The sequence below is a fragment of the Argiope bruennichi genome, chromosome 9 (assembly GCF_947563725.1).
Source record: "Argiope bruennichi chromosome 9, qqArgBrue1.1, whole genome shotgun sequence".
Classification (NCBI taxonomy): domain Eukaryota; kingdom Metazoa; phylum Arthropoda; class Arachnida; order Araneae; family Araneidae; genus Argiope; species Argiope bruennichi.
The window spans coordinates 89,281,360-89,293,228 of record NC_079159.1 but is presented as its reverse complement, the minus strand read 5'-3'; the positions used below and the strand labels follow the sequence as shown (position 1 = coordinate 89,293,228).

At 33.8% G+C, this 11,869-nt stretch overlaps 1 non-coding gene across 1 annotated transcript; it reads left to right on the top strand.

Moving 5' to 3' along the window:
• The first annotated feature begins 8,403 nt into the window (after window positions 1-8,403).
• Trnav-aac (transfer RNA valine (anticodon AAC)) lies at window positions 8,404-8,476 on the top strand. The gene has a single exon. It is a non-coding gene; the product is annotated as a tRNA-Val (tRNA).
• Window positions 8,477-11,869: the final 3,393 nt, after the last annotated feature.

Sequence of the window (11,869 nt, the reverse complement as noted above, 5' to 3'; positions counted from 1 at the left end):
ATGTATCTCTCTAATTAGCTATCGTAGAATTTATGCCTCATTACTCTTGGGAGAAAAAAAAAACTGAAGCCTTACTCATTTGGCGGTGGGGAAAATGGAAGATTTTTTTGGCGGGAAAGTTAGTTTTTAATTAATAATTAAAATTCTAATTAAAAATTCGAAAAAAGGAACCCTAGGTGCACATTCCCGACCTCTAAGGTATACATGTACCAAATTTGGTAGCTGTAGGTCAAATGGCCTGGCTTGTAGAGCGCCAACACACACACACACACACACATTGAGCTTTATATAAGTATAGATAGATGGTAATGAAGGATGTCGCATCTGGTGGAGCTACAGCCAACTTCTCATCTTTATATGATGAAATCACGAGCAAGCTGCAAGCCCTGGAAAGCTTGGTACGAACTCAACAAAGGTGCGGAGATTTTCTGATACTTTTGGTTGAATCTTGTCTCTCTGAAGATATCCTCATAGCTGAGAAAGAAATCGGATGAGAAGGATGACAGTCGCTCACTGGAAAACTTGATGACCTTCTTGAAGAAAGAAGTTACTGGCGAGATGATCGAGATGACTCGAACCGGATTTGGGATTAACCGAAGGAAAAAAGGCCGGTGTGAACAAGGTTGTGATTCCGGAAATGCCTTCAGCAGCTGCTTTGCTAAATACAACGAATTCATGTAGGAGGAATTTTGATTGTCTTTTCTGTGATAAGAAGCATCTCAACCAGAACTGTTATATGGCCAGAAAATTGACTTTAGAAGAGAGAAAAAAAATTTTATCTAGGAAAGGGGCATGTTTTTCTTGTTTACGCTTAAATCGCGTGTCCCGAAATTGTAAATTTAAAGGCAAATGTATGCACTGTGGTAACAATCACTTTCTTTTGATGTGTCTTTAAGACATAAGAACGAAGCTGAAGTGTCTACTGAGGTTATGATAACAGTACTCTGCAAACTGTTCTACTGATGACTTTAAGAGTCGTAATTGAGAGCGGTAATAAAAGAATAAATGTAAGAGCACTCCACGATACAGGGTTTCAGCTCTCCTATTTTTAAGCACAACAATAATTAAAGAACTTAAATTGAAACCTAAAAGGAAGCAGCATTTAGTACAAGGCTTATTTGGGGGGAGAAATATTGAACCACGTTTGCATGAGGTACACGAAATTAAGATTTCCAATTTAAACGGTAATTTTTCTGTAGACACTGATTTTATGTCTGAGGAAAGAATACGCAGCTATGTGCCTGAATCTGAAGCTGTTTTGACATTGAGGGAATTGGAAGAAGAAAATATTGTGATATCAGATTTGTATTCGAATTGTGTTATTGATTTGCTTATAGGAACCGATATTGCTGGACTGGTAATTCTGTGCAACTAAGTTCTGGTGTAATTGTGTTAGAAACTAGGTTTGGTCACACATTAATAGGTACGGAAAACTTGGGTGGTAGCTTTGTTAGCCACGACGGAGGTTATTGAAGGTGATCGATGCATTTGATGAATTCTGTTGTGGATAAACTGAGAACTTGAAGCTATAGGAATATATGACCCATGGGAGTGCTGGAATGACTGCCTGGAAAAGACAGAAAAGTTAGGACTGTAAAGTTGAGAACTGAAAATAGGGTTTTCCTGTGCCCAATTCAGAGAATATATCTTTTACAATTCCCAAGTAATTCTATTTTTCTGACTCGGAGACTAGTAGGCATTCAAGATACTAATGTCGAGAAAGCTGCTAAGGCCTCCGTGGATCTTCACTCAGTTTCTGATGATCCTCAGTACCGATCTGAAATTCCTTGCGCTTCTGGAGTTTCCATGGATCCTTACTCAGTTTCTGATTCTCCAATTGGTCTACAACATCCGACTGCACCTACTCATGATACTACAGTTACTAAAAGTGGTCGCCTCTTAAAGACACGCCAGAGGTTTTGAGCCTTCCTTTGTCAGCTCAAAAGGGGGAGGATGTTGGGAACTAAAATGAGTAGAGTAATTGTTTCCAATTGCGCCGTTGCCTAGCGACTGTTTCTATGTATATATATGCTTTATTGTTTTTAAATAGCAACGTGTTGCTGTTTCTGTGTAGATATGTTTTGTTGTTTTTAAATAGCGCTGTTGCCTGGCGACGTGTTACTGTTTCCATGTATATATGTCTTGTTTTTAAATAAAGCTGTACTGAAACTGCTCTGTTTTTTAAGCAAGTGTTACGTCTTTTAATTGAATCGACAGCCATAAAGGCATCGAGTGCAAGAATCCCATTAAAGATGAGAAGATTTATTTAGATATGTTTTAAGTGAACATTTCATAAGTAGACATTTTTCTCATAGACTTGGTGTAGAGAAAGTATAGTAATCATCAAAAAATTCGAGCTCGATATTTTCACAAATCGCCACGTTTTAGACCTCTGAGTTCAAAAAACAAATTTTTGAAAAACGTCCGTCGATCTGTCTGTGACAAAGATAGCTCAAAAATGATTTGAGCTAGACGGTGGAAATTTTTTATACAGTCTTTACAACAAATCTGCAGATTTCTATCAAAATTTGAATAAAATCAATTCAGGAAATCCACCTGTTCAAATATATATAAGTTAACACAATAACTGCAAAACAAAGAGAGCTAGATAGATAAAATTCGGTACACAGATTTAATATCTATAGTGTAGATACTTGTTAAATTTTGAGGCAAAAGCAACTATGGGTTGACTGTCTGTCAGTCTGTACTTTCAGAAATAAGTAAAAGCGATAATTCAAAAACGCAATCACTTAAATATTCCTGTTTGCTAAAAAATCTGTGACTAAAGGTGCAATTTTATGTCAAATTTTTCTTTTAATCTGTTAAGAAAAACATATCTAAAACACAAATTCGATTTTCGGATACTATTAACTGCATGATAGGAATTAGTCGCCAAATAACTGGGCTATCACACTAAAGATTCAGTTAAAAGGCTAAATTCACGCCAAAAAATATTTCGTAACGATTGTACGCCGGTGCCATGTAAGGCATGTTCTGGCATGACAAATTTATGAGAGTGTGCCAGAAGTTGTCGGAGAGACCACTCCCGTTGCTTTGCATGGTAATATGAAGTTGATAATGAAAATTGTAAGCAGAACAAGCGTGATTAAGTACAAGCAAGGCGGGAAAATGTAGTGTCTACGAGTCTCCTACTTTTCCGATACTAATGCCTTCTCTCTGATGAGAGGAATATTATAAAACTTTCAGTCGCTGTTGCAAATGTTTGCGAAACGCAAGACGCCTTTGAAATAGTACGTCAATCACTTGCTAGACCTTACCAGGCCTGTTTCGATATTGATGGTGGCACATTTGTGCACTTACTGTAATAGTAAATAAATAAAGAGCTTTATTTTCCTTTTCTCGGTATTTTTGTTTTTTCCGCCAAACTTTTCTTTTACAACCCTAATTGCTATACAATAAAAGAAAAGGGGTGTATATGTATTTTAACTAAAGTTTGGTCATAAATTCAGGCGCACTCCCTCTTTCTCTCTATATATATGTAAAGATGTCTCTAAATCTTAATTTTTGTCTTCATTTAGCTCATATTAACTTCATTCTAAAATGTTACTCTTATTTTTTATTCAATTCAAGGGGGGGGGAGAGAAAAGAAAAGAAAGAAAGACAAAATGGAATGGTCTTTAAAATTATTTTGTAAAAAAAAGAAATTTATTAAAGAACCGATGAGCGGATTTTATTTGGCGAATAATATTTCCGAATTCGATATAAACATAATCGATAGTTCTATTATTTTTTTTATTTCCTTTAAAAAAAAAAAGATTCGAAATCAACTACGTACAGAAAATATCCTATCTTTTTTTAAATCTATATATCTATGTACTGTTCGTTTCAGTATCCTGAGGCAACCACTTTTCGACGATTCTATCTCATTGAGGGGAAAGATGAGTGTATTTCCGGAATTCTTCGTCATTCTTTGACCTTGATTTTCGCCCTATTAGATATATATACACTGGTGGACAAAATTAAGAGATGGAAGACATTTTCCCAAATATCTCAAAAAATACTGAATATAAATAAATGAAATTTGGTATGGATATAGCTTATACCATGATAATAAAGTATGCAAAACAAAAATGAAACTACCATTCACTGGCAAGACCTATTGCCAATAAATCCAATGTAGTCTGAACTTAAGGATAAAAGATGACAATAAAAGTGAGGCTTGTACAGTGTGTGCTACCTTTAGTATGGTGTATGGTCACCCCTGACAGACAGACAGCATGCACAACGAGTATGCATGCTGTTAATAAGGGAGTTAAGGAGGGGTTGTGGAAGACCCTTCCATACTTCCACCAGAGCAATTTTTAACTCTAGAATGGTTCTGGGGGGAGGTTGGCGCATCACAATAGCTCCCCCAAGAGCATCCCAAGAATTTTCAATAGGATTCAGGTCAGGGAATTTGGCTGGCCAATCCATTCGTTGAATGTCTTCTCTTTCCAGATACTCATCAACCATGAGAGCCCTATGTGGTCGCGCATTGTCGTCCATAAAAATGAACTCAGGGCCAACAGCGCTCCTGAAAAGACACACATAGGGCTCTAAGACCTCCTGCCTGTACCTCTGAGCATTCACGGAACCATTGTCAAACACATGGAGCGGTGTGCGGGTATCTTGCATGATCCCTGCCCAAACCATGAGTCCTCCACCAGCATAATGGTCCCTTTCGATAATGTTGCTGGGATGGTATCGGGTTCCAGGTTCCCTCCATATCAATAACCGTCCAGAATCAGGTTGTAGACTGATTCTGGATTCATCGGTGAAGAGAACATTAGCCCATTGAAGCTGTGTGCAATTCTGATGTTGTCTGCATCATTCTGCACGCGCTCTTTTGTGGGAAGGTGTGAGTGGGATGCAAATAGCGGGCTTCCTGGCATACAGCCCTCTTTCATGGAGTCTTCTCGAAACTGTCTTACTCGAAATTGGTGTTCCTGTAGCAGCCGCGAGGTCCCTAGACAATTGAGTGGTTGTAGCCGTCCTCAGGCGCTTAGCTGATACGAACAAATACCGGTCTTCATTGGCCGTTGTAGCCCTCGGACGACCTTGTCCTGGTCGTCTGCATACTGTCCCACTAGTTTTAAATTGACTCCACAAATTGGAAATAACGCTTGGTGTTACATCCAATTCCCTAGCAACCTGAGCTTGGGACTGGCCTGCCTCAAGTATGCCCACAATTCTCCACCTCATACCATCGTCTAAACGATGATGTTCACTCATTTTACCTAAAAACAGCAAGAAACAACACGATTATTTAAAAAATGCACTTAAATCTGCAACTGTGTTGAAGAGTGGAATCAGATGAACAGCTCGATGCGGACTTTTATACCTCCTGCTGGCTTAGCAACGCCCACAAAAATACGTAAACTTATCTCAGGGCCAATAGCGCAACAGTGACTATATATGGCAATCAACTGTCCAGGTTTTGTGCGGTATTTTTAGAGAAATGTGCGAAAATGCTTTCCATCTCTTAATTTTGTCCACCAGTGTATATTTGCTCAATTTTTTTTTCACGTCTATGTGAATATCGTGGTGTTTCTGACCGTATTATTTTAATTCAGGCTGCGAGTAATCTGAATTTATTTTATTGTTAAGTGTAAACATCCCCCTCTTTTCTCCTATTTTGACGAATTAAACCCAACCTATCGCATGCGCAAAAGAGCGGAGAGTTTTAGAATCCGTTGTCAAACAATATAGTCCTAATAATATTTATAAACTGTCTGAGCACTATTTTATTTAATGTTAGACTTTGCAAGACAATATAATCTACAGTGATATTCATTTTATATCAAATTTTTTTAAATCGAATTTTTAAGATTACAGCAAAGCAAAAATAGTGATGTATATTTAAAAATAATTTATTGGAATTGTATACCAACTTTGTTACAGTTCGGTAAATTATATTTTAACCAATAACTGTTCCATTTACAAAAAGAATTCTTTTAAGATTTGATAAGATTATTTGAAATCTTGCACTAAATAAGAATAATTTACCTCCTTAATCATTTTATCTATCTGATCCGAAAAAGCCAAACTAAATAAATTATGAAGGCATTACCATCGAATTTGCTATAAAGAAACTGCAAAATTTTCCAGCAAAAAGGCTTATATTGTAAGTTTATGTAAGCAAATGTCACATAACCAATGCATACCAAAGTGTGACATAAATTTAAAAAGCAAATATTTTTGTTATGTGACTTATTAATGAATTTTGAGATGTCAAAATTCATTAATAAACTGTTAAATCTTAACCCTATTTTTTTATTGAAAAATTAACTGTATGAAAACAAAATACTCAACAAAGGGTATGTTAAAATAGTTCACGATATTCAGAATATACAACATCATGGAGATATCATTCAATATGTACTGATACGGAACTTCATAAAAATATTTAATTATTTATCATTTTTTTTTCAATCTTTGCTAAGCCAAAGACTGCAATGTAATATAAACCACAATACAATAAATTATTTTGTTGCACAATTTTTTCTTTCAAGGCCCCTGATATAAACTTTACGCCAAGCCCCGTTTTTGTTTGAACTGTCTCCTTTCCTTGGTCATCAGTGACCAAATAGTATAAATGGTATCGTGGGCATGGAAATGGTGTTTTAGTTTTTCGCTTTCTCATCATATTTAGATTTAGGAAGCAACGGAACTTGCTCCAAACGGTGCTCTACACCGTGACTTCCGAGAGATGTCACGTCTACACCCTAGTTGATCCGATGAAACCAAATCATTTAGTTTCCTTCAAATGGAATTTTTGCGATAGGTTTCATTTTTCTGAATGGCATTTGGGCCGCGGTGGACTGGAGGTAATATCTCGGCTTAGGAACTGAAAGGTATCAGGTTCGAGAAAAACCGTCGTGTAATCTGGTCTGGTGCTCGTCAAATCCGTATGGGCCAAAGTCCTCGCATTGGTGTAGTGCGAAAGTTTTTAAAAAGGGTGCCAACCCAGTTGTCGTCCTCTTTATCTGACCGCAGTTCAAAGTAACGAGGTCCGTCTCAAAATAGCCCTAGTGTTGCTTTAAAATAGGACGTTAATATGACTAGATGTTATGCATTCTGTCTCTGAATTCTATAATAAATTTTCTGTAAATGCATTGGAAGATAACTCACAAACCATATTTTCTAATAATAAACAAAATGAGCCTTCGTAACACTATTTCGTACTATGAAAACTAGTCTAGTGTTCTTTAAAAAAATATTGGACACTGAGTGGTGATAACAAGAATATTAGCAAGGCTTTTCTTCAAATTGCAAAGGAGCAGGACGGGCACATTTTGAAATATAACAAGATTATATTATATTACTAAACTAACTAAATTAATAATTAATTAATATTTTATCGATTATTAATAAAAACTAAATTATAACTTGTATGACAATAAATTTATATCTAACAATTTTTAGCACAATATTTTATCAGTCATATCATTATTATTTATTCATTTATTTACTCAGTTAATCATTTATTTTATTTAGTGTAGCGAAGATAACAGGTGCTTGGGTTATAATATAATTTTTATCTCCTTCATAATATTTCATTTCACAAAATGATATAAACGCACAAATGTTTGTTCCGATGCATTCTATAAAGTTGATGGCTGAGATATCAGTTTTCAATCGGCACGTCTCTATATTTTATAATCAATGAAAGTATTTATACGCTCATTTTCTGTAATTTTTACGCCAAGGATTCGAATTATTTTTAAGTTGTTTAAATGACGATTTTGATAAACTTTGCCAGTTATATCCATTTAATACCAAACAAAGACTGCCAAAAAAAAAACTCTAAGTAGATTTTAAGAAATAGCGAATTATAAAGTAAGCCACTAAATTATTCAGATATAAAGATGATAGAATTATTTGGAAATTGAAGTTCCGATATTAGGAACTGAAATGAGATAAAACGTTATTCACCTGCTGCCATCTGTTAACAGTATCCGCATTCAAGAAAGAAAAGGTATTATCATTTTTTTAAAAATTTTATTTCAAAAATTAAAAAAAAAAAAAAAATTGTTTTTCAAAAAAATAATTTGTATTATATTTATTAGGAAAATCATATAATCGGTTGGGGTTAATTCAAATTATATCAAAATACACTATCGCAATTAAATTTTCCAAGTTCTGCTGAGCAAAAGATTTATTTATTTATTTTTTTAAATATGAAGCTAAATATAAATTGAAACACAATTTTGTGCCATTTTAATTTTTATAAAATTATCTTAACATTCATTTTGCTTAGTTTTATATTGTGATATAATTTTAAATAAATTTTTCTTATAGTTTTTTTTAAATACATGAAAACGAAAACAATGGCTTATATACTTAATTTTTTAAAATAAACTTATTTGAGATATATTTTATTTTTGATCAATTGTATAATATGTACCCATGGTGTAGTGGTTATCACATCCGCCTAACACGCGGAAGGTCCCAGGTTCGAGCCCTGGTGGGTACAAGTTTTTTTCAACAAGAAATAATGCCAAATATTTACTGTTTTTATTAGTAAATAAAATTATCGAATCCATAAAATACTTTATGATATAAAAATCATTATCAATTCTATGTGTAGCAGATTTCCACATATAAAAATTAAATATTTTTTTTATTAAAATCATTCATAAAAAAATTTCCTATTTACTTCTCTGTTTTACAAAAAAATTAGCCTTTTTATGAGAATTTCTAACTAATGGTTAAAAAATTAGAATTTGATGTTATATGTGAAACACAATAGATAATCAAATGATTCTTTCTGGATTTGAAGATCTTTAAAAGATTAAGAAAAACGCAAATGTAACTCGCAATGATGAGCTGAAATTCATCAACTTGGATGAAAATAAAAGTACCAAAATAAGTTTCTTAATGGTTTGTTAACGAAGGACAGATAATAATGCAGAGCTACGAGATAAAATTCACACTTGGTCAATAAAGTCATCAAATATTCGTATTTGCATATCATATATTCCGCATTATACTGAATGTTTACCGATAAATTGTTAAATATGTGGATAATGGGTAAGGGGTGGTGGATTATGTACTACAATTTATTTTCTTTCCTTCCCCAATATATATTTATTACTCTAAAAATATTTTCTGTATTTGCTGGGCTGCGGTGATATGGTGATTAGGTCTCGGTTTTGGAAACGGCATGTTTCAGGTTGGATTCCAGCGAAGAAGCACCGTGGAAGCGGACCTGACTCTATAGGGATGAAATGCCAACTTTCGTGAATGTGGTGCGGCAGTTTGGAGAGAGAATTGTCAGCTCAGAAGTCGCCTCGGCATCTGATCACGGTTCAAAACGGCGAGGTAACAACGTAGCTTTCATGCTACTTTAAAACAGGACATCAATATAATTAAACTAAACTAATTCTGTGTGAGAAAATGAATGAGATACTTTTAGATTTATTTCAGTATTTCTACAAAAGGGCTGGGCGAACTGCCTTTGACTTTTGACCACATTAAACAATATATTTAGCTTCGCCTTTTACGTTAAAGCTTCAGCCAAACAGACTTTTAAGGTAAAGAAGAAAAGGATTCAGGGCATCCTGTTTTATAAAAAGCAGATAAAAATTTAAAAAAAACTTCAAAAATAGTTTTGTTTGCTCTGGGTAATAGTTATATGCATTTTCGTAAAAATACGCATATTTGGAAAAATAAGAACGTTTTTAAAAATAAATCTCAAAATTTTCTCTCAAGGGTTTTGCTTATGATTTCAAGGGTTCAGTATGAGCAAATATACTGTGTTATTTTCTTCCAACTTCTGATGCTTTTTAACATATGCATATCTGATACCTCGGAGGAAATCTGTCATCAGCTGCACTCTTGTCGAAGAGAATGGAATTTTAATTTATATTATGTTTTATTTAACTTATATTTTCGAATAAAAGAAGTTTACTTTCACCTTCTGGCTTGTCATCAGGATTTTGTTTTTAGTTGTGATATTAGTGGATATTGGATATACAATTACACAAAAATGCAACGACTTAAATAGATAAATTTTGTTATGTTGTCTTGTAAAAAAAATTATTATTCTATGTCGAATGTGATCCCCGTCGATGGAAAGGAAAGCGTCCGAAATGCATGTTCGTTTTTTTTTTTTTTTTTTTTTTTTTTTTCATCATATTTCAAAGATACGACCTTTACTAGAGAGCATGCGAGAAAGTTTGGAGGTGACCACTCATGCTAGTTTATAGACGTGACCTCCCTGAGCGCCATTTGCATGCAGTTTTTGTTCCAGTGAACGCGCAGTTCGAAGAATGACGTGCTCTCCGCTTTCGATGTAACCTACATCGTGAGGTCTCCGGCAGTTATCATCACTATATAATTTTTTACGGCATTTTCAATGCCAAAACTCTTTATTTTTTAATCTATTTCTTTTTACTGAAAAGTTAAAGAACAATTTTTTAAAAAATGGCATAACCTATACCCCTAACATACAGACTGCATCCATCATCTTGTCACAAACAAAGATGATGATAAAAAAAATAGCTTAGTTGTTATTTTCTACTTTCTTTTGTTAATTCAGAAGATATGTGCATGAATGGAATTAGAAATTCTTTTGTCCAAATCTTCATAGCATGTTAATATTTCAGGCTTGATTGACCTGTATCTATTTGCTTTGATTGCACTGATATTCTATGCATAAGACTTCACGATATGGAAAAAGAAATCAGCTTTAAGGCATTATTGTCTGAAAAAGAAAAGAAAATAATTACCAAAAACTCGACATTAAGATTCGATTATTCGAAAATTCATTTTTTTATATATTTGAATTCGAAAAACACTTATACCACGCCAAAAGTATTGCAATCATTAAAAAAAAAAAAAAAAAAAAAAAAAAGGCCAAACGTGAGATTTTGATGAGTTGTAACGTTTCAGATTTCCTTGAGTTCGAAAAAATATATTTTTGGAATTATGTCTGTCAGTCTGTGAACGCGATAGATCAGAAAAACCTGTGAAACATCTGTGTGTGTGACCATACATGTGAAAGCGTTAACTGCCTGTATTATGTTTACATGCTTGTAAAAGGAATAATTCAAAATAATTGAAATGAAATTTATAAATGAAATGTGAATGGAATTTAGTATGTAATCTGTTGATTATAATCATTGTTAAATTTAGGTTTTAATCGATTAGAAAAAAGGCGTCCAAATTACATATTCGATTTTCTGGTACTTGTGTATTAACCATAATCCAACGATTAATCGCCAAAGATCGCACACTAAATAAAATACAAGCGCACAATCCGATACATCACGCCAAAGGCCATTATTTCATAATTGTTGTTCACTATTTCCATGAATTTAATACAAACGAAACTATTTTTTCTTTACTATATGCTACAAAGCAAATAACTCTTATGTGTTCAACTATGAAAACAAAAGTTTGGACACTCAAAGAATTCACGACCATACCTACAGTTAACAATTTTATGCAAGGGAATAACATCTTTATTAGAAAGCATGCGAGAAAGTATCTTGGAGACCTGCCCCGATGGCTACTTTCTTGTATACAAAGAGAGTGTGATGTGTTCGTTACAAAATAAAAACTAGAAATTTTGATAAAATTCCACCTTTCAGATTTTTCTGAATCCGAAAAATTCATTTTGGGAATTTTGCCTTGGAATATATTGTCTCTCTGTTGTTTTATTTGTAAACATAATAGATCAAAATCGCTTTGAACTTGATGGGTGAAATTCGGTGTGTGGTTTTTACGGTAAATTTGCAGGTTTCTCTAAATTTTTTATGAAATCGATTCACAGGTACGTTTTATCTGTTTGTCTGTCCAAATGTAAGTAATCATGATTATTACAAAACGTAAAAAAAAGAGTCTAGATAGATAAAATTTGGTG